The sequence below is a fragment of the Pelodiscus sinensis genome, chromosome 21 (assembly GCF_049634645.1).
Source record: "Pelodiscus sinensis isolate JC-2024 chromosome 21, ASM4963464v1, whole genome shotgun sequence".
Classification (NCBI taxonomy): Eukaryota; Metazoa; Chordata; order Testudines; family Trionychidae; genus Pelodiscus; species Pelodiscus sinensis.
Genome location: NC_134731.1, coordinates 7,946,269 through 7,973,394, shown reverse-complemented (window position 1 = coordinate 7,973,394; position 27,126 = coordinate 7,946,269). Strand labels below are relative to the sequence as shown.

Below are 27,126 nucleotides of genomic sequence, written 5' to 3'. Positions count from 1 at the left end.
TTTCCCATTTCTCAATCTGATCCATTTCAATCAGAATTTAACAACCGTGTGTTAGTCTAAATTCATTCCTCTGCTCTTTAGGCGACATGTTTATCCAGGAGAAATCTGACTCACTTTCCATTTAATTGTTTTAAAACCACCATTCCAATCATTGGAAAAAAGGGCTTTAATTGAAGATGCGGCTCATAAAAGGTAGTGCAGTGTTAAAGCTTCGTTTTTACACATTGTAACTCTGTTAACGGAGTACATTCTACACTGGCCAGGCTTAGGAGGACAAATGAGGCTTATCCCTGGTGCAATCTTCAAACCATCCAGCATTTCTCAGGTTTTTGCTCACATCCTACCCGCCCCTTTACAGCATTGTCTATGAATGCTGTTGAATTAAATGCCATTGTCTTACTGGAGGATTCGTGATAGGATACAGAACCTTTCATCTGTACATTACCTTTTCAAATCCTGTCCAGGAGAGGAGAGACCAAGAATTATTCATATTTTATGGCCTGTACACGATACGTTGACAGGGCTTGAAACATTTCTCAATTGGCAGGCATTTATAACAGAAGCTGCACCCCCTGATGGTGTAACATGGTGGTAGAGGCCTAGCCTTGAGTTTCGGGGGCCAGTAGGGTCAATTCCATGGCCATCACAGTGGACAGGACAAGGATGGAATGAACCACACGGCTCTATCCCGTGTCCTTTTCTATTCTTGTAAAGCTCTGTGGCTGAGGGGTGAGAAGCTCCTCTTCACACTACAGAAAGGCCTCCTGACTTTCCCTTCTTCTATGCCTGTCCTCTTTGAGCCCTCTTTTCTCTGGTAGTAGGCTCCGGCCAATCCTGACATCATGCTGCATACTCTGTAGGGAGTCCAGAGATTAATTTTTTATTTCTTAGGGGCACGTCTTCACACCATGGAAGATCACTGCTGCCACAATCAATCTTCCAGAGTTTGATTTAGCGAGTCTAGTTAAGACTCACTAAATCAAACTCAGAGGGCACCTGCACTGGCGGCCAGTCCTCCTACTCTTGCAAGGAGTAAGGGAAGCCAAGGGGAGCATTTGCTGTCATCGGCCTCCCACTATGGGGATGTCGCCCAGCTTGGCTTACGGTAAACTGACCCAAGCTGCATATTCTACATATTCTACAGAACTGGAGTTGTGAATCTTAAGGGAGCTGCTGGATCTAGTGCAGATCTGGCTTTAGATACTATTCCACTTAGCAGATACTTAAACAAATCTTCATCTGTCTGGCACTATGCTATACAATTCAACGTGGGCCTAATCCCAACAGATTCTGAGCCCCTTTGAAGGTGCTGAGTGTCAACATGTCCCATTCACTTCTGGATGATGGAAATACTCTCCTTTTGCCCTTTGACTTTTCACTTAATGTCAGACTGCTCTTGAAGCACTGGGGATAACCTGGTATCAGGCTCCCCAAGTGCCGCTTTTCCTACACGGTACACACAAACCGGTATTTAATTTAGGTTTAATAGGAAAGTTATTGTATGTTAAATAAATACTAATTGATTATTTCAACTATATGTGTTGAGGGTTAACAGCTATGTAATGAGCAGCGCTCCATTAGCAGTGCTGTTAAACATCAATTAATATAGCTTTCATAATCCATTGATATTTAACATGCCTAAAGTTTCCAAGTGAGAGTTAATGGGTCAGCCTTCATATAGGTAGGTGAAAAGTTATGCATCTGTTAAACCGCAGCAAATCCACTTCACAGAATTAGCTGGTGTTTGCTAGACCCAGAGAGGCTATCTTCTCAGCTAGGGAGAGCTGCAATCTATCATGTGGTCGCTCTCATATGCATGCCAGGAAGTTTCCAGACTAAAAAGGGGATGTAATTCAGATTCCCTGCTAAACTTATAGAGGAAGCATACTCACATTCTTGTGGAAATAGAGTCCTAGGCAAACGGGATGAAGGTATCGTACATTGTTTCAGTGTTCCGGCAATAGGTCCCTAATCCCCCCACAGTCGGCCTCTATTTTGGAAGTGGTTTTGCTCAGTGGCAGAATGTGGCCTTTCAGTTAGGCTCTGATCCATCTCCTACTGTAGTCATTGATCTAAATTCTTTCCACTGAGTTTAGTGGAAAGTGGATCAGCCCCCTTATGGCCTGATTCTGATCTCCTTTATGTAGTAGGAAGAGGGCCTGACCACTACTTTAGCTACTAATACTAGGCACTACTAATACTAGGCCTCTGATACAAGGGCTTATGTTTCAGGTAGGGTTGCCAGATGGATGAAACAAAAATACTGAACACCTCCCTCCCCCCACCAAAAAAAAAACCCACCGGAAAAAAATTATGTTGAAGGGGGAAAAAAGGGGGCGGGGGGAGAGAGAGAGCAAAAGGGGAAAAAAAGGACTCCAAGGACTTATTAAGCCAAAAATAAAAAAATAAAAACAGCATTAAAACAACATGAGTGCAGGGATAGGAACAGCATGGGGTCAGAGGTTGGGGGCTGGGGGTGTTGGGGGCCAGGAGAGGTTCGGGGGGTGGGGAGGCCAGGCGCTGAGTGTTTGTAGGGTTGCCAGGTGCCCAGCATTTCCACCTCCTGGCCAGGGAAAAATTCAGAAAATACCAGACATCTCAGGTGTCCGGTATTCTCTGAATTTTTTTTACCAGACAGAAGCCGAAAATACCAGACTGTCCGGGTGAATACCAGACACCTGGCAACCCTAGTTTCAAGCCCTCTTCCTACTACACCTTACACTGGTGTGAATCAGGAGTAACTTCATTAAGGTCAATTGGACCTGGTTCCCCACTGTCCTGTACTTTGTGTAGGCATTTACACCTCGCCTTAGTGCACGGTAACTAACACGAGTTAACATCTGACCTTAAATCCATTATCTAGACAAAGCCTACATTTTCCCTACTAGTGCAGCATTGCAAGGTTTGGTAACAACTACTGGCATTTATTTTTTTAAGTACTACAGAACATTATGTGGGATAGATCGAAAGACAAAGAAATAGTAAGTGTATCTTATTAAGTGTTTGTACAGTTCCTAACACAAAGGGGCCCTGATGGTGAGGGGGGCCACTAGGAAACTGTCTGATACACATAACTAGTAAGTAGAAGGGAGAAAGAGAAGAAGAGAGGGGAGAAATTTTTTAATGGAGTTTGCCAACAGACATGGGTGCTAGGCCATCTTTTGAAATCAGTGGAGCTACACCAATTTACACCAGCCGAGAATCCGGCCCAAGAAATACAGTTAGGCCTAACCTTATCCTGGCATCCTTGTCAACTTCTCTTCAGTAGCAAACTTCCACTCTGGAGTCTTTTCTTCGTCTCAATCACAATATTTTGGTTCTCAACGGTAATTGGCAGCAGAGTCTTATTATCACTTATCCTGAAAGCCCGAATCCTTCATTCCTAATGATTCTCCTGTTGTGCACAATTTATGTCCATTAGTTCAACAGTGTAATTAATTTTCTTTTTAAATATTCCCTTCTCCCCCCCAAGTCTGGAGAAACAAACAGCACTTAAGCCAGAAAGAGCCACTATATTGTGAAAAATCCAAAGGAAGCAAAGGAACTAATTACTGGTGACATGTAGCTATGAACTGCAGTCCCAGGTGTCTCTAGGGTATACAGCAACAGACTAAAATTCTCCTTATAAGCATTTTAAATAGACAATGATACTAATGAACTTAATGGCATCACTATCCAAGGACAGCGCCAACCCATTGCTACCTTATATTTTGCAGAAATCGCTTCTCTTTAAATAGTGCACCCCTGCTTTGAACTGTAATGGTTTCTAAAGTGTCTTAGCACACAAAGGCAAAATCTTTTTTGAAACAGGGTGGAATTGGTTGGTGATTATCACTGAAAAGCTGGCAGCCACCAGCTAACCTTCTAACAATGAAATATGGGAATTTACCTTCATGCTTCAATGCTTGCTATTCAGCTGTCTACTAGGGTCTAAATCAATGGCTCTACCCCCTCCACTCAAGGTTTCTCTTTCAAACGCTGCAGATATGACCTTAAGTTCATCATCTAAACAATGCAGTTCACGTTTAATTTCATTAATCTAAGATCTTCCATAAAATTGCAATATGGCACCATACCTTTCAAGTACCTTCATTAAAATCCATGTTATTTCTAAATCCTATGCATATCTATGAGGTCATACGGTGTTTTATTAAAACAGGTTTTTGAACGGCTCAGCTCTTTTATCATCAATTGTCATGAGGTAGTTCACAATAAAAAAAAATAAAACCTCCCCTTATCATTTAGACTAGGAACAGCTGACCCATCTCAGTAAATTACCCCTTCCCAATTTTCAGCCCTCTTCCAGGATTTTTTATTTGGAGGGAAAAGCAATCTTACTAAAATCTTCTCTCGTTCATGAATTTTCTGTTCTTTATTAGAGAGAATGTGGTTGCCCTTTTGAAATTAACTATTCCATGCAAAACTAGAGGCAAGAAAAAGGTAGATTATTTCCGGGATCTGCCATGCAGTCATTTCACAGCATTATGTTCTCTGACTACACTTTGGAGTTTCCTGCTATTTTTGTAATAACACATTGACACAAACTATATACTTGTATGTTGCATCCCTTTCACCTGACCTTTTGTCTGTTTTGTTTATTTAGAATTTGAGCTCTATAAGGCCAAAGATTGTTTTTATTATGTTTGTCCAATGAGGCGCAATGATCTCTTATCCTGATTGGAGCTATAGGTACTATCCTAATACAAACAAATAAATTAATAATAAAAATAAATAAACTCATCTCTCTAATATAACTGCATAAAGTCTCGTCCCTATAGCCTGGTTCTGCAAAGACTTATGTGTATGCTTAACGGTACATTCAGGAGTAATCCAACTGATGTTCCGCACATACGGAAGCCTTTGCACAATTGGTGTCTAAGCTCCAACAACTTGTTCCTGATACTCATATATTTAGGTCATAGGAGAGCAAACTCATGATGCTGGTTGACTTACCTGTGAGTGCATGTAATGTTTTTAGACCATCCACAGAATACATAGCCACCATAAAAATGGCCATAATGGGTCAGACCAAAGGCCCATCTAGCCCAGTGCCCTGTTTTCCAACAGTGGCCAATGCCAGATGCCCCAGAGGGAGGGAGTGAACAGAACAGGGAATCATCAAGTGATCCCTCCCATGTCACCTATTCCCAGCCTCTGACAAACAGAGGCCAGGGACACCATTCCTACCCATCCTGGCTAATAGCCATTGATGGACCTAACCTCCATGAATTTATCTAGTTCTTTTTTTTAACCCTGTTCAGTCTTGGTCTTCCCAACATCCTCTGGCAAGGAATTCCACAGGTTGACTGCACTGTGTAAAGAAAAACTTCCTTTTGTTTGTTTTACTTCAGTGTTTCTTAAACTGTGTCCTGTGGCACACCGGTGTGCCGCGAGGCAGTCGGAGGTGTGCCACGGAGAATAGAATTCAAAATGGCTGCCCTTAAAGGGGCAGGTGACCTTTTTTTCTTTTCTCTCAATAACTTCCCCCGGCCCTTTTGTCCCCTCAATAACTCCCCCCCCCAACCTTTTTTTTCCCTGAACAAAAAAATTCTCAGACTTAAAAAGTTTAAGAAACACTGTTCTACCTATTAATTTCATTTGGTGACCCCTAGTTCTTATAGTATGAGAACAAGTAAATAACTTTTCCTTATTCACTTTCTCCACACCAATCATGCCTTCACTAGACAAGCTATAATTTGGTCGTTTTTTGGGTCAACTGCAGTTGCAAGCACACAGCTCCCAGCAGCTTACACCGGAGGTTTACCTACCTATTCAAGGCCAGAATGTGGGTCATCTTTGTATCATCATTAAGGACTTTTTTCACATCTCATTATGTTACCTATGAAAAGAGGGGAAACAACATGCCTTTTTTCATTTGCTACATTCCAATAATGCATCAATACAATAGGTCCACAATGATGCCACGAAAGCCTCCCATTATACAGAAAAAATTCAGAACAATAGCAAGCCTTCTTAAAATCAGAGAGACTTCTACATCATGGGAATTTTAGGCAAAAAGACTGTGAGAACAAAGTAAGAGTAATATTTATAAAAGTGCCTAAGTGATTTAGGAGCCAAAATCCCATTTTTCAAAAATTATTTAGGCACTAAGGAGCCAGATTTTCCAAGGTCCTTAGGTATCTAAAGATGCAGACAGGTGCCTACTGGGATTTTCAAGAACATCAGGGCATCTAGCTCTTAATGCTTTTGAATCTCCCTCTAGGGCTACGTCTAGACAATATCCCTCTTTCGAAAGAGGGATGTAAATTAGACATATAGAAATTGCAAATGAAGCTGGGATTTGAATTTCCCATGCTTCATTTGCAAAATAGCGGCCATGCATTCTTTCGAAAAAGGGCTTTTCGAAAGTGAAACTGCCATCTAGATGCGGTTCTTTAAAAAAAAACCCTCTTTTTCAAAAGATCCTGTAAACCTCATTTTTTGAGGGGTACAGTATCTTTTGAAAAAGGGGTTTTTGTTCAAAAGAACCCCGTCTAGATGGCTGTTTCACTTTTGAAAAGCCCTTTTTCGAAAGACCACGCAGACGCCATTATGCAAATGAAGCGCAGGAAATTTAAATCCCGGCTTCATTTGCGATTTCAATATGTCTAATTTACATCCCTCTTTCAAAAGAAGGATGTAGTTTAGACATGCGCTAGATGCCTATTTATATCTTTGAGTGCTTAAATAATGTTGAACGTCTCTAATCCGGCACCCCTCAGGACCTGACCATGGCTGAATCAGAGAATTTGCCGGACCACAGGAGGTCAATATGATCTATCAGCATTCCCAACACTTCCACTGCTCACTGGGCTCTTAGAAGACACTGAGGGGTAAATTAAAGCTAAATAACAGCACAGAACACTGAGAGAGCCAAGACTGGTGGCTGTAAACCAGGGGTGGGGAACCTAAGGCCCAAAAGCTAGATGCGGCCCCCAGCTTACCTGGATCTGGCCCCCAAGGCTCAGGGCTTCCCCCCTGCCCCTCTGCCTCCCACTAGTGCTGGTGCAAACAAAATCCACTAGTCTGGTGTGCAAGAGGAATGTGGTGAGTGTCTTTCTCCTTCTCAGTCGGGGGCCACATCAGTGAGGGTTTGGGGTTTATTTGGGGGTGGTTTTTTTGCTTCCCACTTGTGTGCAGCCCCTGACTGATTTTTCTGTGGGTCAGCAGCCCCTGACTCAAAAAAGGTTCCCCACCTCTGCTGCAAACACACTTTATGGCCATGGGAAACTTGGCCACACCCATGATAAGTGAACATCCAGCTAACTAAAATCATGATGGACCACGGATGTTGCTGGACCAGTTTGCCAGCTACTTCCTACAGCAAACTGTTCCATGGGATGGAGAGAAGTCTCCCCACAGCAGCTATGTGCCCCCTCCCCACGGCTGCAGGAGTGGGCAGGGATGAAAGAGACAGTGTCTGGGATCCCACAAACGAGTAAGATTTCTCCTTGGATGCCTAAAATTGGTGAGTATGTAAATGAGAAATTAGGCCAATTCTGGCAAGGAACACTCTCTGGCAGTGGGTAACAAGTGAGGTCTATCTCCGTCAGCACCGACACCAGCAGCGCCGATGCAGGTCCGGGCATGTGCCTTACATTGGGCTCTCTGATCTTCTTCATGGAAGCGTCGCTTGATCTCAAAGTGTCAGGCACCGTTCTTGACGGTGGTCCTCCAGGTTACCTGCCTCTCCCAGGTGTCAGCGTCAATGCTGCACTTTCCCAAGGTGCTCGTCAGGACATCCCTGTAGCGTTTCCTCTGCCCGCCACAAGACCTCGTCGCGGTCCACAGCTGAGCATAGAAAATCAGTTCAGGCAAGCATATGTCAGGCATCCTGACCACGTGACCAGACCATCGTAGCTGCCTGTGGGCAATTGTTGCCTTGATGCTGCGGGAATCAGCCTCTGTGAGGACACTAGCGTTGGTCCGTCTGTCCTGCCACATCAGTGGCAAGAAAGAGACAGTGGGGACTCAACAGTCCACGGACAGCACTGGCTACTGCAGCCGCATAGGTGTGACGGGGAGAGCAGTTCTACAATACGAGAATTTGACTCACCCTTCTCATTTTTCTGACAGAGAAGTCAGAACCAAAGCAGTGAGATCAGAGAATGACTCTGAAAATGACGACAAACTACAGGAAGCAATAATTTTCAGTTGATCCTCAGATCAGGGTTATGGCATTAAAAAAACCCAGATATTATTTTCCACTCTTTAAACAGAGCTGATTCAAAACCACATAACTTTTTTGCAAACAAAAAACCAAAAATGTTTTTGTTCCACTGTTTTGAACAGGGCTAATTTTTCACATGAGCATGAAATATTTCTTCCTAAAATTATCAGTTGTTTTAAAGTGAAAATTTTACTGTTATTGTTTTCTTTTGTAGGCTTTCCTCCTTTTCTTTCTTTTGCTTTATTGCCCCTGCAAGGATGCTGGGAAAAACAAAAACAGTAAAAAGGCAAAAGAAGAGGAAAAAAGCCCAAACCAAAAAACAAAAAATAGAAAAATGTTCATTTCATTGAAAAATCTGGATACCTTTTGCAAAAGCTTTAGAACAAGCCCATTGTTAATGGAAAACATATTTCAACTGAACATTTTTGACCAACTCTATTTTTAAAATAGCGATAAGGTGTCCCAAATAGCCATTAGTCGGGTATGGGAAAATATACCATGCATCTTGGTCTCAGCCCTGCCGTTGTTACTGAAGCAAAACTTACACTGATTTCCATAGTTTTCCCTGAGTAAAGGTTGCATGACCGGACTGCACTGAAACTGTGATCCTTGCCTGAGTATAGTGACAAGTTCCAGAGGGGAAATAGTATAACTGTTTAAAAAGTTAACTGATAAGCCTGGGCTTGTCGGTTACCATTAATGGTTACATGCCAGCTCCCGGCCCTGCTCCCGGGGAGGTGGCTGCCACTCCATACCGCTGCCTCTTTATCAGAGACCAGAGACTGCTGCTTCTGTATCAGAGGCAGCAGCATGGGATGGCAGCTGGCTCCCCAGGAATAGGTCTGCAGACTGGAGCCAGTGTGCCCTGGGAGCTGGCTTAAAAGCTGGCTCCCTGCATGCACTGGCTCCCAGGGATCTGGCTGCTGCCCCACACTATGGGCTCAGCAGTATAAAGCTTTCACTACAGAACCTGCAGTGCAGCCAGCTCCCCGAGAGTGGATCCAGCCAGCTCTGCTCCTGGGGAAGCGGCCATGCTGTGGGCACTGCATTATAAGTTTTATATTGCAGAGCCCTGAGCATGTACCAAATTAACCACTTTTTAACATTCCTAGGTCATTGGTATCTGCAAAGACAATGAGGAGTCCTGTGGCACCTTAAAGACTAACACATTTATTTGGGCATAAGCTTACATGGGTAAAGACCACTTCATCAGATGCAGTTGCAGATAGGTCTGATGAAGTGGGTCTTTGCCCACAAAAACTAATGCTCAAATAAACCTGTTAGCAGGAGTAGCCCGAGGCAGGCTGCGGCAGCTGGCACCCCAGGCAGAACGCGCGATCGGCGCCCCCGCCTGCACAGCCGTCAATGGGCTGTCAATGGCGTGACATCATCATTGGGTGCCCCGGGTGCCCCATGATGTCATCATTGGGTGCCATTGAAGGTGGCACCGTAGGTGACGGCCGAGTCGGCCTATAGCCATGGTCCACCCCTGCCTGTTAGTTTTTCAGGTGCCACAAGACTCCTCTTTGTTTTTTCCGGAGTAGGAGCTATAGATTCAGCCCTTGCATTTGAATTAATTCTCAGAAATGTTTTCCCTCAAATACAGCAGGGATGCTGGGATGCCTCCAGTTAAACAATGATACTCAAAGCTTGTGGAGCAGTCATTCACTGGAGCACAGTGGTGAATCTGGCCCTTACAGGTCACATTTGCAAAAGAGTGCGGTTTTGAAAAAAGCTGCGCTCCCGTGTAGGTGCTCAATCAAGGTTCACATTTTCCAAAGCACCCAGCAACTACCATTGCTACACCGATGGCCACTCATTTGGAGCCTCAGTGAGAAGTGAACTCTGAAAAAAATGACACATACTTGGGGGGTTTTAAAGGAAAAAAAGTACAGTGACATTTTTCATGGCAAAATAAAAAAATCCACGGTATTCCCAATTTGTAAGAGGCCTGTAAAAAGAAAAGCAATGCATTGACAAGCGATCTAGAGACCACCCTACTCCTTGTGGCTTAGGTCCATAATAATCCATTGTATTATCTTGCTTCTGTGACTATCGGGCAAGAGACACTGAGACTAGATGTCATTTGTGACAAAGCACCCACAGTTCATATTAGCGGATTACTTCAACCTCGCGTTCCCTCATTCCTCCATAAAAAAGTACTCCGGCTGCGGTACTGCGGTGCTGTGTACCATTACTCTGAAGAAGCAATTACAGCAAACAGTGAGGAACTAAAGACAGGTCACCTAAATGAACTGAGGGAAAAGTACACGAGAAAACAAGAAAATGTCTTCATCACTTTTCAGGCTTCAAATTGGAAAAACAGGGATCAATACCGCAGAACTTCATTTAATGGTGTGAAAAAACAATCCAACACGAGACAGGCAGGAATCACTTATTATAAAACAAACAAGCCAATTAGAACCAAGCAAGAAATACAGATATGTGCAGCCACACCGGCTGTTCCATTGGCCAAATCTTTGAAAGGGGGGAAATAGGGGGGAGTCTTTAAATGAGGATTCTCCACTGTTGTTTTACAAGGTGAGGGCATGTGAAATATGAAACACAAAAAAAAGGGTTTAATGGGCAGCAATTTACTCCTTTATTTTCTTTTTTTCCTCCATTAATTTTAATGTTCATGAAAACAAGGGCGGGTAGCGCTGGCTAATGCTAATGCTAAGCTGAGCACCAATAGATGTTGCTTAGGCTTTTGCTCTCCCTAAATTTCTGCCAAAGCAATCGCAGGCCTGACTTGCAGAAGAACCGCTAGAAATAAAATAATGTTATTGAGTTATTGTCACATTCCTTATGACTCTGCAATGGCAGCACAACAGAACATCTTGTTCCTTGGTCTGTCTAAGGTGCCAAAAGAACGCTCATTGTTTTTAAAGTTACAGACTAACATGGCTACCCCTCTGAGACTTAATTCCAAGAATGGTACATGCTCAGTGACAGGACAAGCCAGGACAAGAGGCTAGAAGGGCTTGCTTCTGGGCCTCAGTCATAGAATCATAGAATCCCAGGGCTGGAAGAGACTTCAGGAGTCATCGAGTCCAACCCCCTGCCCAAAAGCAAGACCAACCTCAACTAAATCATCCCAGCCAGGGCTTTGTCAAGCTGGCACTTAAAAACCTCTAGGAATGGAGATTCTACCACCTCCGTAGGTAACCCATCCCAGTGCTTCCCCACCCTCCCGATGAAACAATTTTTCCTAATATCCAACCTAGACCGCCCCTCGTTGTAACTTGAGACCATTGCTCCTCGTTCTGTTATCTGTCACTACTGAGAACAGCCTCCCTCCATCTTCTTTGGAACCCCCCTTTGGGAAGTTGAAGGCTGCTATCAAATCCCCCCTCACTCTTCTCTTCTATAGTCTAAATAAGCCCAAATCCCTCAGCCTCTCTTTGTCAGTCATGTGCTCCAGCCCCCTAATAATTTTTGTTGCCCCCCCACTGGACTTTCTCCAATGTGTCCACATCCAGAATGTAATGGGGGTCCCAGAATTGGACCCAATAGTGTGGCCTCATCAGTGCCGAATAAGGTGGAATAGTCACTTCCCTAGATCTGCTGGCCATGCTCCTGCTAATGCACCCCAATATGCCATTAGCCTTCTTGGCTACAAGGGCACCCTGTCCTGTAAACTCAGTCCTATAAACCCAGAACATTTCAAATGGGCATCACTCATCAATTTCAGAGTCCTGGATGACTTTTAAAGCTACTTCTTACGCAAAGTCTAGCCCAGACTTCTCAAAGCATCACTCTGAGTTTTGAAGATTCCACGCCAGAACCACCTGGGATAAACTGCCATAACTCCACAGGTTTCACTGGAACTACGTGAGTTTAACCAGCTGAGGATCTGTCCCACAGATTGCTATGAGCTCTATTAACTGTGGTGTCCCTAGTTTTTGTTTGTCCTGGGAATGGGCGACTGGGCATGGATCACTTGATGAGTCCCTGTTCTGTTCACTCCCTCCGGGGCACCTGGCATTGGCCACTGTCGGCAGACAGGATACTGGGCTAGATGGATCTTTGCTCTGACCCAGCATGGCCATTCTTATGGTCTTGTGAATGGTGTCCCTAGTCTCTGTTTGTCAGAGGCTGGGAACAGGTGATGAAGAGGCACCTGGAATTGACCACTATTGGAAGACAGGATATTGGACTAGATGGACTTTTGGTCTGACCCAGTATGACCTGTTACAAACTTAGAACAATACCAGCCCTATTCTCTCTCAACAACACACAAGTGGAGAGGTGAAAAGTGCCCCCAGGACACCAATGTGGTCAGTAGTAGACCTGTTCAACCTGGCTCCCAGTCAAGAGCTCAGGTCTGTAGGCCACCCGGCACTTGCTGTCCATGAAAAGTGCCACAATCAAAACTGTGATTACCATTCCCTGTACAATCCAGGGCAATGGAAGGAGCTTTTATTGCAGCACACCACCCGCCTCCGAAGACATAGCAGTGTAACCAAGTACAACCAACAGCCAACGACCTCACAAGAAACCAAAGGCACAAGAAGAGTGCGCAAATCCCTGTGGATAGAACCAGCTCTCTTGGTCACATTAAAACACGATGGGCCTGGTTCGTGCTCCCACCAGCCAGTTCAAATCAGCAGCAACGCCACTGACGTCAATGGAATCACACAAGCATGGGAGCAGAACGCGTTATGTTAGTCATGACAATGCCAACAAATCAATCCATCTGTGAGGCCCCTTCGCAATGCAGACCTCATTCAACATAGATTTTAACTGACCAGCTTCTGAAAGAAAAGCCAGCTCCGCACTCTAAATCCACAGTGAAGAAGTCTTCATTAAGGGAAAGAGCTGATAGTGGGAAATGTAAACTGGGACAGGGGAAAAATAAGAAGCTACTGTACTCCAGCGCGTGCGCTGTCAGGGCTATACACCTGAATACAAACAATGTGGCCATGCTGGGATTTTATTACCTTGACTGCCAATTCCCACCGCCACATTCTGTAGCATATTAAATAGATTAATAGAAGTAACCTAGAGGGAGTATAAAAAGTGCCAATCTTCACTTATGGCCAAGTACCACTGAATGGAAAGAGAAAGAGAGAGAGAGAGAGAGAGAGAGAGAGAGAGTCTGGAGCTGACATTTGCAGAAGTAATGTCGTGTTATTAAAACAAATTTGGCATGAGGGAGAAATATGTTTGCTTTGTGATTACTAATGGCTAAGGGAGCATATTCAAAATCAAATATTTGTAAGGCAGCACATTAGCATTCTCCCCTCCCTACAAATAACAACACTGCTTACATTATTTAAACGATGGGACAGGTATTTAAAAGGCATACGAGGGTGTGAGGAAGATGTTAAGCCTAAATCTCAAATCTAACTTTGAATTCCTATTAGTCTTTTTTTAAAAAACAATCTGTAGCCACAATCTCTAGATGCGTTTTCAGAAAACTGCTATGCTTTGCCATTTTTTTTTTTGCCTTTTCCCCCCCTTCCTAAAACATTGGTTGTATTTTCTGCCTTTATTTATTGGACTGCTAAATGGATTATTTCAGTAATAAATCAAGCCCTTTACATTTTTAAGGTATTGTCACTGTTATGAAATACAGTGTCGGCGTGCCATCAAAATTAAGCTCAGATTGCATTACCACCTATTTTATAGCTACAGAATTACTGGATGGATTTTTTTTCCAGCAATCAAAACACTTTGTGTCTTTCCTTCAAAGCATAGGCTCCCTCACCAGAATCCTCCTCCTGCCCAAATTTATGAAAATTTCATACTGTTTTTTTCATGGGTATCTTCCTATTTACATTTTAAAAGTGAGAATGGTCACTTTTAATCAGCGCTCACATCTAACCCACAAGAAAGAAGTTTTAAATGTGAACAAGAAATATGTCAGCAAAAACACACAGTGGGTTTGATTATTTCTAATAAAAAGGTGTGTAAACTCCACTGAAGTTCGTGCAAATCCCATCTAAAATGGGATCAGAATCAGGCAGTATCAGTTTTAGTCGATTTACATCAAAGGCTACGGGTCCAATTCTGATCTCAGGTGTCATGCCAGGGTCACTTAGCTGAAGATAATTTTAGTTGACCATTGGAGTCAGTAGAATTACCTCAGATGTAAATGAAGCCAATATTACGGTGACAATTCTATTAGAATGAGAGCCTTGCCGTAATACACTGTTGTTGGGAGAACAAATAGGATGTATTTAGATTCAACCAATACCATCTAGATGGTGCTTGGTCCTGCCATGAAGGCAGGGGACTGGACTCGATGACCTCTCAAGATCCCTTCCAGTTCTAGTATTCTATGATTCAATAAATGCTAGACAAATCTCTCTCTAGTTTAGCTCTGAATTTCATTTCTGAAAATTCTCTCCTTTTGGATGGAAATTTTCATTATTTTGTTTCTTTGGGCAAGTTAGTTTTGTAGTTCAGCGACTGGAGTGGGACTCAAGGGGTATGTCTAGACTGTATCCCTCTGTCGGCAGGAGGCATAAGGGATCTGTCGAAAAAGACTTTCTCTCTCGACAGAACCCCCTCGAGACTACCGCTTTTTGCCAACAAAGTGCTGAGTCGGAAAAAATGGTGGCCATTTTATGCAAATTAAGCACGGGATATTTAAATCCCCGCTTCATTTGCAATGTCGACCTGCCTAATCTGTATCCCTCTGCCGACAGAGGGATACAGTCTAGACATACCCAAGGATTCCTGGCTTTAGTTCCTGGGTCTACCACACTTGACCTTGAGAGAATCACTTAATTTCCATGCTCCGTCTGTAAAATGGGAATAATAATACTTCTCCACCTCCCAGAGATCTTCTGGAAGCACATGGACATTCATATCTATGCAGGACCCCAAATATTGAAGTGATAATGGCCATATATTGGTAGGTAGGAAGACAAAAAGCATGAGAAGCAGCAGTGAATCCTTCCGTGCTGCTCCTGCCAAAGAACCGCAGTCTTGAGGAATAAAAGGATAGTTCAGGTTCTGTGCAATGCATAACCCTTTGGCTCCTTGCTAAATCTCCCAACAAGAATACCCACTCAGTTCATGGAAGATAGGGTTTAAAAGAGCCCAGTTAGGGTACGTCTAAACTACATGCCTCCGTTGATGGTTAAAATAATCGCGGCTTCATTTAAATTTAAATGGCTGCCCCGCTCTGCCAACAAACAGCTGATCAGCTGTTTGTCGGCTGATCGGGGCAATCTGGACGCGCTGTGGTCACAAGGAAGCCTTTCTTGATCGGCGCAGGTAAACCTGGTTTCACGAGGCATACCCGCGCCGATCAAGAAAGGCTTCCTTGTGACAGCGGCGCATCCAGACTGCCCCGATCAGCTGACAAACAGCTAATCAGCTGTTTGTCGGCAGAGCGGGGCAGCCATTTAAATTTAAATGAAGCCGCGATTATTTTAATCGCAGCTTTATTTCCCTTTGCCGATCTGTCTAATCTACATGCCTCCGTCGACGGAGGCATGTAGTCTAGACACACCCTTAGAGCACCTATGCCAACCCCAGACAGATACTGCGGATTTTAAGGCCTCGGTTTAGAACAGCATCCTTCCTTCAGGAAAGCAGTATGCAAGCATTCACTCTAAGTATCTAGCCCCATTGAAGGCAATAAATCCTATGCATGTGCATAAAGTTAAGCGTGTGCCTAAATGCTTTCTTGAACCCGCACCTAAACAGATATTATACTTAACTTGGACAGAAGGCCAACAGGAAGTGATCATTACTGTCAACTGTATTCATTGTGTTGTGATGTGGAGATGTGTCTACTAGGAAATGAAGTGAGAGCCTCAATTGATTTAATATAGGCCAGTGAATAGCTGGCAGGTGGACATGACTTTCAGTCGTTATTAACCTGGACCCTGCGTGCCAACCACTGGCCTAAATGTCAATGTCTCTTTGTCCTATTATCAGTCCCCTCATCTCTCCAGGCACCGTCATTACAGGGCTTGTTTGGTTTTTAAGCTGATAGCTAGTGATCAAGGGTATGTTTTCTCATTATTTAAAAAGGAGAATTTTGAAAAATCCAAATTCTATTAAACTACTTTTGCTGATTACCTAAATTAGGAACAAAGCGATTTAAAAAAAAAAGGCAATATGAAAAATGTGTCAGAAGCAACTGATATAAAGTATATCACCTGCAAACTCATTCTGTTTTCGAAACCACCTACAGGTTGAACCTCTCTAGTCCGGCACCCTTGGGACCTGACCGGTGTTGACCCAGAGCATTTGCCGAATCACAGCAGGTCAATATTATCTAATGGCTTTCCCAACACTTCCACGGCTCACTGGACTCTTAGGAGACATTTAGGGGTAAATTAGAGCTAAAGAACAGCACAGAACACTGAGAGCCAGGACTGGGGGTTGTAAACAAACTACACGGGACCACAGGAAACTTGGCTACACCCATAATAAGTGGACATCCAGCTAACTGAAATCATGCCAGATCACAGATGTTGCTGGACCAGAGAGTGCTGCACTAGAGAGGTTTAACCTGTACTGGGTCCAATCTTTCTTTTGTCCACACTACTATAGATCAGGAGTAAATCCATAGAGCTAACGTAGAATCAGACCTGTGTCAGAGCACAATCAAGCTCATTCTAAGCCAGATTTTCAAACACGCAAACCTGGCTAGTACCAGCTTTTTTCCATCTTAGCACCCACAACGATTTTTAAGGAGCTTCAGGGGGTAGCCGAGTTAGTCTGTTACAGAAAAAAACAGCAAGCAAATGGTCTGGTAGTACTTTATAGAGTCACAAAACATGTAGATGGTATCATGAGCTTTCGCAGGCACAGCCCACTTCTTCAGATCATGATACCATCTACATGTTTTGTTAGTCTATAAAGTGCTACCAGACCACTTGCTTGCTATAGATTTGTAAGAGAGCTCAGTTCCCATGGCCAGAGTACATGGGCTTTTGTCCGGCAGGACAGGAGACAATGGATGTGGTTCAATTAAGTTGCAGCTTTATTATTAGCTGTCTGGGAGCACAAAGCAGATAAAAGCATTCAGTGCAGGTAATTCCATATCTATTGGGGGCCTTCTGTCAACCCCCACCCCTATCCCATCCTGGTTCTCTGCCCAGAGCTGTAGGAAGTAAGGATGTCGGTACTGTAACACGGCCAGGTTTGGGGCATCATACCCCTGTCGCTGACAGGCTCACTGTTCTCCGAGGGCTCCGCTTCCAGACTTGGGTCTCCCTGGATGTTGTCCCTGCACACAGGGGCTTGGTGGCCGGCTCTGGGTCCCACCCATAGGCCAGCCCTGAGTCCCACTTAGCTGCTGGCCCTGCCATCAGACCCCTCATGCAGGGTCCCGGCTGGCCACTTGGCCCAGGGTCCTAGCCACTGGCCTACATGTGGGATCCTGGCTGCTGGCTCCAGCTCTAAGGGGTTATGAGGGGCATGCCCAGAGGTGGGGGGGGTGCAGCTCAGCACCCCCACTCCAAAAATTGTTCCCATGCCACTGCTCCAGCTCTTACCATCTCCTGTCTCTAAGGGGGGCCCTTAAAGAGCAGGGACTGGCTCCCAGTCATGCTCGTCATGGGAGCCCTAACTCCTCTCCACCATTTCCTCTCCTCCATCAAATATCTCCTTCAAATCCTTCACCAATCCATTTACTCGAACACCGGATCCTCTGCCTACGGCGCACTGGTGCTGGACACCTGCCCCATGCCGCTACAATCAGTTGCAAAGGCACCGCCTCATGCCTGGTCCATGCTCAGCCCCAGCTAAGCCACCCCCTTTGCCTCAGCCAATCTGGTGGTAAGGGAAAAATTCCTTCTCAGCCGCACAAGAAAGAGCAACTCCCGTAAGGCCCATGGCAGATCCGGACCAACGCTGGTGTTGCTCCAATTTGTGCAGGTAAAAGAGAGCTTCTCCTGCCTGGCGGGTACTTATATAATCTCCCTCTCTTCTGGCCAGCTGGGGAGAAAAGGCCTGCTCTACTATGGCAGACTCATTCCATGCCTCTCTCGCCTTTAAATGGTTACACACATGGCCGGCGGGTGAAGGCCCAGCTGAGGTAGGCCAGCCCATCCCCGCCCCTTCTGCCTGAGGCCACACCCCTGGAACCAAGCCCCACCCACCCCAAGTTTGATCCTTGCTGGCCACCCAGAGGGCTGGAGTTGCCATGATGCAGCCTCGACCCCACCCTTCCTTGGCGGTCGGGCATATAGGCAATTTTGGGAAGGCTGTGCCTTCCCTTGCCTATATTACTGGCTGCCCATGGGTGCATACCTTCACACCTTCCTCCAGCGAGCCAGACAGAGTCCTTACCACCGCCCCCGCTGAATGTGCAGTGCAGTCACTACAAAAGTTCTCAACACTCAGCCCCCTACTGCGTTCAGCTGATACGCGCGGCCCTGTTTTCAGAAGGGTTCCGTATGCAGCCATTGTGCTAAGCTCTTCTGACAGGCTGGCTAAATGGGAGCTGACCCCTTTACCAAATCTTGGCCCGGCTGTTGGGGGTTAACCCTCAGAAAATTCTGGCCTCTGGGTACACTTCCCTCTCAGTGTTGCTGTGGATGCGTTAGAAGAGTGACTACCATGTAGTACATACAGTACACTGAATCTTTATGGGTCTGGAATCCAATTCTGGATCATGTCACAGACCTGCAGCAGGTTTCCTTCATCTTCCTGTGCTTTCCAAGTAGCTGGTAAACTGAGAGTCTGGAATCTGATGTATAATTTGAGCCTTCTTTCCCCTCCCCCCCCCCTCAGCATTGTCCAATTATCTACAGCTTCAATTCTACGGTAAAGAGTGTAAGATGCTGAACTGAAAACCCGGATCCCAGCACTCCAAAATCAGACAACATTCAGGTCTAGACCCAAATTATACAGCTTGTCCCATGACTATGTAAGGGGACAAATGCCCAGGCAGGTGGAGTCCTAACCAAGTAGGCCGTCTCAGAGCCACCTCAAGGGAGAAACCACAACTTAACTACAAAACTTTCAGTTGAGCTTTTGCTAAGCACCAAGTGGACCAACTCTGAACTCAGAGCCTTTTAGTTAAATAAAAAAAAAGATACCATGGTGCATCCCATAAAGAAAACAACTATTTTTGTCTTGAAAGTTGTATTGTTCATTAAAGACACCTCACATGACCAAGCTGCTCAAGGAGTTAAATGTATTAAGCAATTTACAATTAATATAGAACTCATTCCAGAGATATCTACCAGAGAGTACAACAGGGCAATTAACCCACTAATACACTAGGCTATTACATCGCTATGTCTCTTATTTTAGCCTGAGGTGATTTGAAACGCATTGGATTAAAGGATATTACAGGAGATAGCATGAAAAATAGCTTAATGTAATGAGCCATCCCGTGATGTCTGCTATTAAAGATGATTTGCAGTTGAAAACTACAACATACAGTAGTTCAGCCATTTAGTAACATGAGTATATTTAACCCTTTTCTATACTGAATTTGTTAGCTAAATCAGGATGGTGGTTTCTCCCTCCCTTACCCCACCTTCAGTCCCTTTATCGGAGGATTATCAAACACACCTCATTAAAGTACAATAGTATCTTTGGGAGATTGGTGCCGGAGGTTGATAGAAAACCAGTAATCTGCTAATAAGTTTTTAAAAAGGAAATCCCCGAGAAAATAAATAAGCTCAGACCAAAGGAGGCTATTTGACTGTCAAGGCATTTGTGAAATGGGAACTTGTAGCAAATTTCTATACTAGCCTTAGGCCTGTTATATCCGTTTCAAATGGGAACTCAAACAGAACCGAGAAACAAAAGCACTGTATCTTATCATCTATCACTATCCATCTTCTTAAGGAAATAATGTTACCTTGCTAGAGGCGGGCTTAGCCGTTTGAACAAGTTCCACCCATTGGAGGAGGCAAGCCCACAGGAGAAGCCATGCCACAAACACCTCTATGCTAATGTGAGGCTGCCTGGAGCAATGGTGAGTCATAGCTCAACCTTATTTGATTTGCCCCTCCCCAAGAAACTGGACCCACATGCTTCATTATGCATAAGGGTGTCTTAAAATACAAAACCCACCTAAGGGCCCAGGTCTGTTCTCGTACCAATCACAATCCAGAGTGACTCCAATGGGGAGACAGCGGTGGAACTGAAATCCGGATCTATTTCTTCAAACAGGTGCAGGCTCCTCTGCGCCCACTTCATAAAATCTGGGCATTGTGAGGTTTGAATGATTTCAGATAAAGGATTGGCCTTGTGTAACTGCTAATTTCATCCTTTAATTAGGCTTCACTCTTCTTCCTTTCGTTCATATTGGTTTATTCTCTAAAGTGGATTTAGAGATGAATGTAGATCCATGTAAGTAAAGCACTTAAGGATGTGCTGAAATTTAAGCAGAGGAGAACTGCCACTCATTCAAAAAACACGTCACTGAACAGGCGTAAAAGTTGTGCAGGTTGAACATCTCCAGTCTGGCACTCTCTGGTCCAGCAACATCCGTGGTCTGGCGTGATTTTAGTCAATTGTCCACTTATCAGGGGTATGGCCAACTTTGTTATAAACACTTTGTTATAAAGATGGTTGATAAGCCTTGAGTAGGAACAGGCTTATATAGGGTGTATCAGTCCAGTCAGACATTATTAAGCAGCATTGCAAGTGCTGCTCTATTTATTTGCTTCTGTGAAATAAAAATAGAGAGACCCACTCACTATAATATTGACCTCCCTGGTTCAGCAAATTCTCTATTTCAGCACTGGACAGTTCCCATGGCTGCCGGACTAGAGAGGTTCAACCTGTATTTGGAGAATATTTGGGTTGCCAGCTGGCAATTGTTATAAGGACCCTTACAGCTGCTCACACAAAATGCTAGCTTGCCGTTGCTGAAGAAGAGGAGACTGAAATCTCCATTGCAGTCCAGGTGACTTCACGTACCTCGCCTTAGCAGCGGCTCTCTCTTAGGGGCATGCATGGTTATGGATAGCCAACTCTAAAAGCATCTCCCAAAATGCTGATCTCTTTCTCAGTGATCAAAATAAGCGGTAGGATTGGTGTTAAATACAAATAATTTGGTTCCTCTGAATTAAAATTAAACAGGGACTTCCATTGACCGCTGAGTGATTTACATACATGACTTTGCATACCACACCAATCAGAGCCCTGCACTTAAACGTAAGGATCCACCAACCACCAGGGACTTTCAGACAGGTGGACCCAGAGCTACACAGAGGCAAACGTTTCAGACAAATAGTTTATCTGAAGGAAAATGCAGTTTCAGGTTGACCAAACTATTTGTGAATTTAGGTTGAAATCAACCCAAAATAATGGGGGCGGGGTGTGAAGAATTAGAAAAAGTCCAAACATTTTTTAAATGAAGCGTTGGACTTTTTTGTTTGGAAATGCAGTTTTACTTTAAAAGTGATCTGGATTTAATTTTACTTTTTAAAAAGGCTACTAAAAACACCCCAAAACTTAACATGTCATTGAACCCAAAACATTTTTCTCCATTTTTGGTGAGAAAAATTCTAAATGGTTCGAGTCTGATTTAACCCAAACCAAAAACAATTTATGATTTTTCCAGTTCAGCCACCAACCTGAAAATTCAATTATTCACTCAGCTCTACCTAATGCCTTGGTTTGCTCTATGGGGATAGCTGTTTCCTTGTTGGCTAATGCATTAGACTTTATTTATTTTATTTCTTTAGATTTAAGTAAAAGTGGAAAAAAGATACACCTATAGAATTGTTCTAGGTGCCCAGACACATAATCTTGTAATAGCTTAATATATCTAACAACTCCAAAACAACCAAGAATGCAGCAGGAAAAAGGCAACAGTGAATCATCCCACACCATAGAATCATAGAACACTAGAACTGGAAGGTTTGAGAGGTCATCGAGACCAGTTCCCTGCCTCACAAAGACCAAGCACCATCTACATCATCCCTGACAGGTGTCTGTCTAACCTGCTCTTAAATATCCCCAGTGATGGCAGTTAGCAAGTGTTTCCTAATGTTCAACCTAAACCTCCCTTGCTGCAGTGTAAGCCCATTGCTTCTTGTCCGATCATCAGAGGTCAACGAGAACAATTTTTCTCCCTTGTAGCACCATGAGTGTGTCTAGACTACAGGGTTTTTTTGAAAAAAGTGGCCTTTTTTGAAAAAACTTCCCCTGCCTCTAGACTGCTGCCATGTTCTTTCGAAAGTAAATCGAAAGAACACAGCAGTTTTTTCGACTGCAGAAAACCTCGTTTTGCAAGGAAGAATGCTTTTTTTCGAGAGTGCTCTTTTGAAAAAAAGCGCTATGTAATGCAAACTGTGCTTTTTCGAAAGAGAGCATCCAGACTGCCTGGGTGCTCTCTTTCAAAAAAGCAGCTTGCTTTTTCAAAAGCACTGGTTGTAGTCTAGATGCTCTTTTTTGAGAGAGGCTTTTTTGAAAGTATCTTTCGAAAAAGCCTCTTTCGAAAGAAGCTTGCAGTCTAGATGCAGCCCATTTTAGATACTAAAAAATTGCTAACATGTCCCCTCTCAGACTTCTCTTTTCCTAACTAACCAAACCCAATTTTTTCTGTCTTCCTTCACAGCTCATGTTTTCTAGACCTTTACTCATTTTTGTTGCTCTTCTTTGGACCCTCTCCAATTTCTCCACATCTTTCTTGAAATGTGGTGCCTAGAACTGGACACAATACTCCAGTCGAGACCTAATCACCACTGGGCCCAGAGTAGAGTGGAAGAACGACTTCTCGTGTCTCGTATCTAGGAACATACTCTAAACTTGCTCAAAAAATCCAATCAAAGATATGGCTTTTGCACAAGACTTGGAACATCACCAGACTCTGGCTACTTCAGTCCAAGGGAGTAAGGCTCAGATCACTGGGGCACTTACAGGGCATGCCCTATCAGGAGCCCCATATATAGGAGACCAGTTTTCAAAGCCACAGCTAAAAGTCGGTTAGCTCCTTGATTCTTTGCCAGTGGCTATTTTTGTACCATGTATCTAAAGAGGATAATGTTTATTGTGCTTCTTTCGCTGGGCATTTCAGTCCTCTTTGGCTTTTGCCAAAGTCAACAGTGTTGAGTCAATAGTGTGACGCTGTTGCAAAGAAAGCAAACATGATTCTAGGATGCATTAACAGGTGTGTTGTGAGCAAGACACGAGAAGTCATTCTCCGCTCTACTCTGCACTGATTAGGCTTCAGTTGGAGTATTGTGTCCAGTTCTGGGCACCAGATTTCAAGAAAGATGTTGATAAATTGGAGAAGGTCCAGAGAAGAACAACAAGAATGATTAAAGGTCTAAAGAACATGACCTATGAAGGAAGACTGAAAGAATTGGGCTTGTTTAGTTTAGAAAAGAGAAGACTGAGAGGGGACATGATAGCAGTTTTCAGGTATCTAAAAGGGTGTCACAAGGAGGAGGGAGAAAACTTGTTCTTCCTGGCCTCTGAGGATAAAACAAGCAGCAATGGGGTTAAAGTGCAGCAAAGGAGGTTTAGGTTGGACATTAGGAAAAAGTTCCTAACTGTCAGGGTGGTTAAACACTGGAATAAATTACCTAGGGAGGTTGTGGAATCCCCATCTCTGGAGATATTTAAGAGTAGGTTAGATAAATGTCTATCAGCGATGGTCTAGACAGTACTGGGTCCTGCCATGAGGGCAGGGGACTGGACTTGATGACCTCTCGAGGTCCCTTCCAGTCCTAGTATTCTATGATTCTATTGATGTCCCGACACTAGACAGCTCTCCAACTGACCTAACTTTCTCAGGGAAAATATAGTACCAGTAAAATGATGGCCATGTAATATACTAAGAAGTTCTTTCCTCTTATTTCTTCATTATGCCGTTTCTCCTGAACTGAGATAAGCAGTCAGACTGATAAAAGTGTTTAAGTATCTATTATGCATTGGGAGCTAGGTGCCTTATGAGCTTTAACAATCCAACCCTAACTCTTTTATCCTATCCTTCATGTCTGGATATTTTTGTACCTGAGCTGACTTAAATGCCACGAGCCCTATTTAATTTTTTTTAAACAATCTCTGTTTGTGCAGAAGCAGAAATGGTTAAAAATGCCAATTAATTTTCACAAGACACTTTACATCCCTGCCTTCCCTCTCCCTCCCCTTCCCCCCGCCCTTCCCCCCACACACAAACCCTCCTGTGACAATGTTCGGGTTTGCAGCTAAAAATGAAACCAAACACATTCTCAGTTTTTATTTTAAAATTATTTAAAAGCGGAGATGAGGGGGCAGCCTGCTAAAAATATCCAGAAAATGTCAAGCGAAGAGGAACATTTCCTGCAGAAATTTTCATGTTGGTTAAAAATCCATTTCTCAAGTGGGGGAGGGGGCAAAGGGATTTTTAAAAATTTCAACCAGCATGGAGGAACATAGGAATTACGAGATTGGATCAGAGCCATAGTCCACCTAGTCCAGTGGCCGGTCACTGTATAAGAATTCCACAGAACTCTAAAGAGATAACATCATAAAAGGTGGTGATGCTGAGGTGAATTTTTATAGTTAGGTAGTGCGGACAGTTCTTAGGTTTCACACACAAATACAGTCACTTTTTCTTAACTATCGTCGCCCCCGCTCCCACCCCCGCTTCATATGTTCTCTCATCTTATTTTTGGAGGAGGTCCTGTGTCATTAAAATATGAAGGCTCTTACCTCTGCCCTTCAGGCTGCCTCCTTAGCTAGACGTTGCTTTGCCATCTTCACTTGATAAAGCTAATCCTTGCCATCAATGAAGCTCAGTGAATCAGTCAACCAAAGGTGCTGAAGAACAACCAGGCCGGCATACAAGAGATGAACCATCACAGTGGAGAAAACCACAAGGATGTTCTGGGTTCCCCTGAAACACATAATTGTCCTACTAGTGCTTTCAACACATGAGATAATCTCGGTTATGCAGCATTTCTATTAGATGCGAGGTAGCCAAAGCACAAGGTCCCTTTCATAATATTGAACAAGGATAACAAACAATACTGAACAGTTTGCATTGACATAGGGCCTTACATCCAAGGATCTCAAACAAAGGATCCTCATAAAACAAGCGAGTAAGTATTATTATCCCCATTTTACAGACTGCCCGCTGGATGAATGCATGACACTCCGTTTTATTGTTATAAGAACACAGCTGCATTTTGCCAATGAAAGGCTATGTCTAGACTGCAGGCTTCTTTTGGAAGAAACTTTTCCGGAAGAGATCTTCTGAAAAAACTTCTTCCAAAAGAGAGCGTCCACTCTGCCAAAGCACATCAAAAAAGCGATCTGCTTTTTCAAAAGATAGCGTCCAGACTCACTGGATGCTATCTCGCATGTAAACTGTGATTACTATGGGTGAAATGGCCACCAGGGCACCTGTGCTTTTTCCTCTTTCCTCTTCTTGTGAAACAACTCCCTCTTCCCTGTCTACACACACCTTTCTCCAAAAGAGCTCTTTCAGAAAAAGGCTTCTTCCTCATAGAAAGAGGTTTACCAATGTCAGAAAAACCCCTCTGTAGTGTGGACATATCTTCAGAGGTTAGTGGCTGGCGATGCTATTGCAAAGTGAGGAATAGATCCCCATTACTATCTGTCCTAGTGCTGCTTCTTAGCTGCCTCCCCTTTCCTGCAATCCATTACCCCACAAGCGCACCCTGCCCCACAGGCTTCAGTAACTAAATCCTCTACCATAATCTGGATGATCTTAATTAAGAGTTTGATTTGTGTTTCATGGGCATGTTTCAACCACCTGGCTTCCAGGGTATCCCTCGGCACCTGAAAAACAAAATAAAATAAAAAGACATTGTTTATAAAAAAAAGAATGAAATGAGGATTTTCATACGAAAACAATACCAGAAATGATTAACAGTAAGGAGTAAAACAAGTTGATCACAACTCTCAGTTTGGGATCAATCCTCTGTAAATCAGGAATAATTTCCTAGATGTCCCCGGGGTTACCCCAGTAAGCAGTGGAAGCGTTGATAATGCTGCTAGACAATATTGACCTCCCTTGGTCCGGCAAATTCTCTGGTTCAGCACCAGTCACATCCCGAGGGTGCTGGACTAAAGAGGTACAACCTGTATATATAAAGCCTCTGAAATGAGGATCATCATCATTGATAATGATCCTCATTTCCAGAAAAGGGTTTCTCCTCTGAATAATTTAGAAGGCATATGACTGAAAAGGATGAAGGGGGGGAATAAACTCAGCATAAAAATCTCCTGGGTCAGCGGATCCTGACCTGAGACAATTCTGTATGGAAGTGGAAAAAGGAAAACAAAGCAAACCGCTTCCCCAAGTGAAGCACACACTCAACAGCCTCCATCAAGGTTCTAGGTGGAGGATAATGTTTCTCCATGAAACCTCCTAGGCAGGATGGGAGCGAGTGTGGGGGAAAGAACTCTTTCTAATCAAAGAACTCGTCACTGTCACTTTGGTGCTAGCAGATGCCATGAGCAATCACGGGGATTCCGTGCCTATGAAATGCATTATTAACAGGTTACATTCATTGCTATCTTCCCCCCCTATTCCCGGCAACACGCTTTCTTTTTTATTTTACTCCAGGCTGTCTATATCCCAAGTGGCAGGGGAACCTGTCATTTCTTATTTTCTTCCAAAGGAACAAGTGATTTTGGAAGAGAGGAGAGGATGACCAGGCCTTTCTGACCTTTTCTCCTTCAATTTCACTCCTTCCTTCTCCTTGAACAAAATGGCAATCACACTAGGTGGAACTGACAAACTCATCTCTGTGTCACACTGTTACATATACAATCGGCACGTCACTTGGCATCAGGCGAAAGAGAGGAGCTATTGACGGTCGTGTGGCCCCGTGATGGGTCTAATCTCTTAGTAGATTTAAGCTTTCCTTCTGCGTCTCATGCTCTTTCGGAGTCTACTACTTAGTGCAGGGTGGGGCTACATAACTGGTGGATGTTGAATTCCATAGTACCAATGAAAAACTGCACTCTCCCTTTTTTGAAGTGTGTTTTTGGCTCATATGTGCATCAGCAAATTTTCCCATGAACAATTTAGACAGCGATCATTTGTGCCTTTCATT

General features: G+C 43.8%; 1 long non-coding RNA gene across 1 annotated transcript; it reads right to left on the bottom strand.

Moving 5' to 3' along the window:
• Positions 1-3,296: 3,296 nt before the first annotated feature.
• Positions 3,297-27,126, bottom strand: LOC142819251 (uncharacterized). Its single transcript, XR_012897068.1, has 3 exons — positions 24,752-27,126; positions 5,769-5,839; positions 3,297-3,394 (listed from the first exon to the last, which is right to left on the bottom strand). It is a non-coding gene; the product is annotated as an uncharacterized LOC142819251 (long non-coding RNA).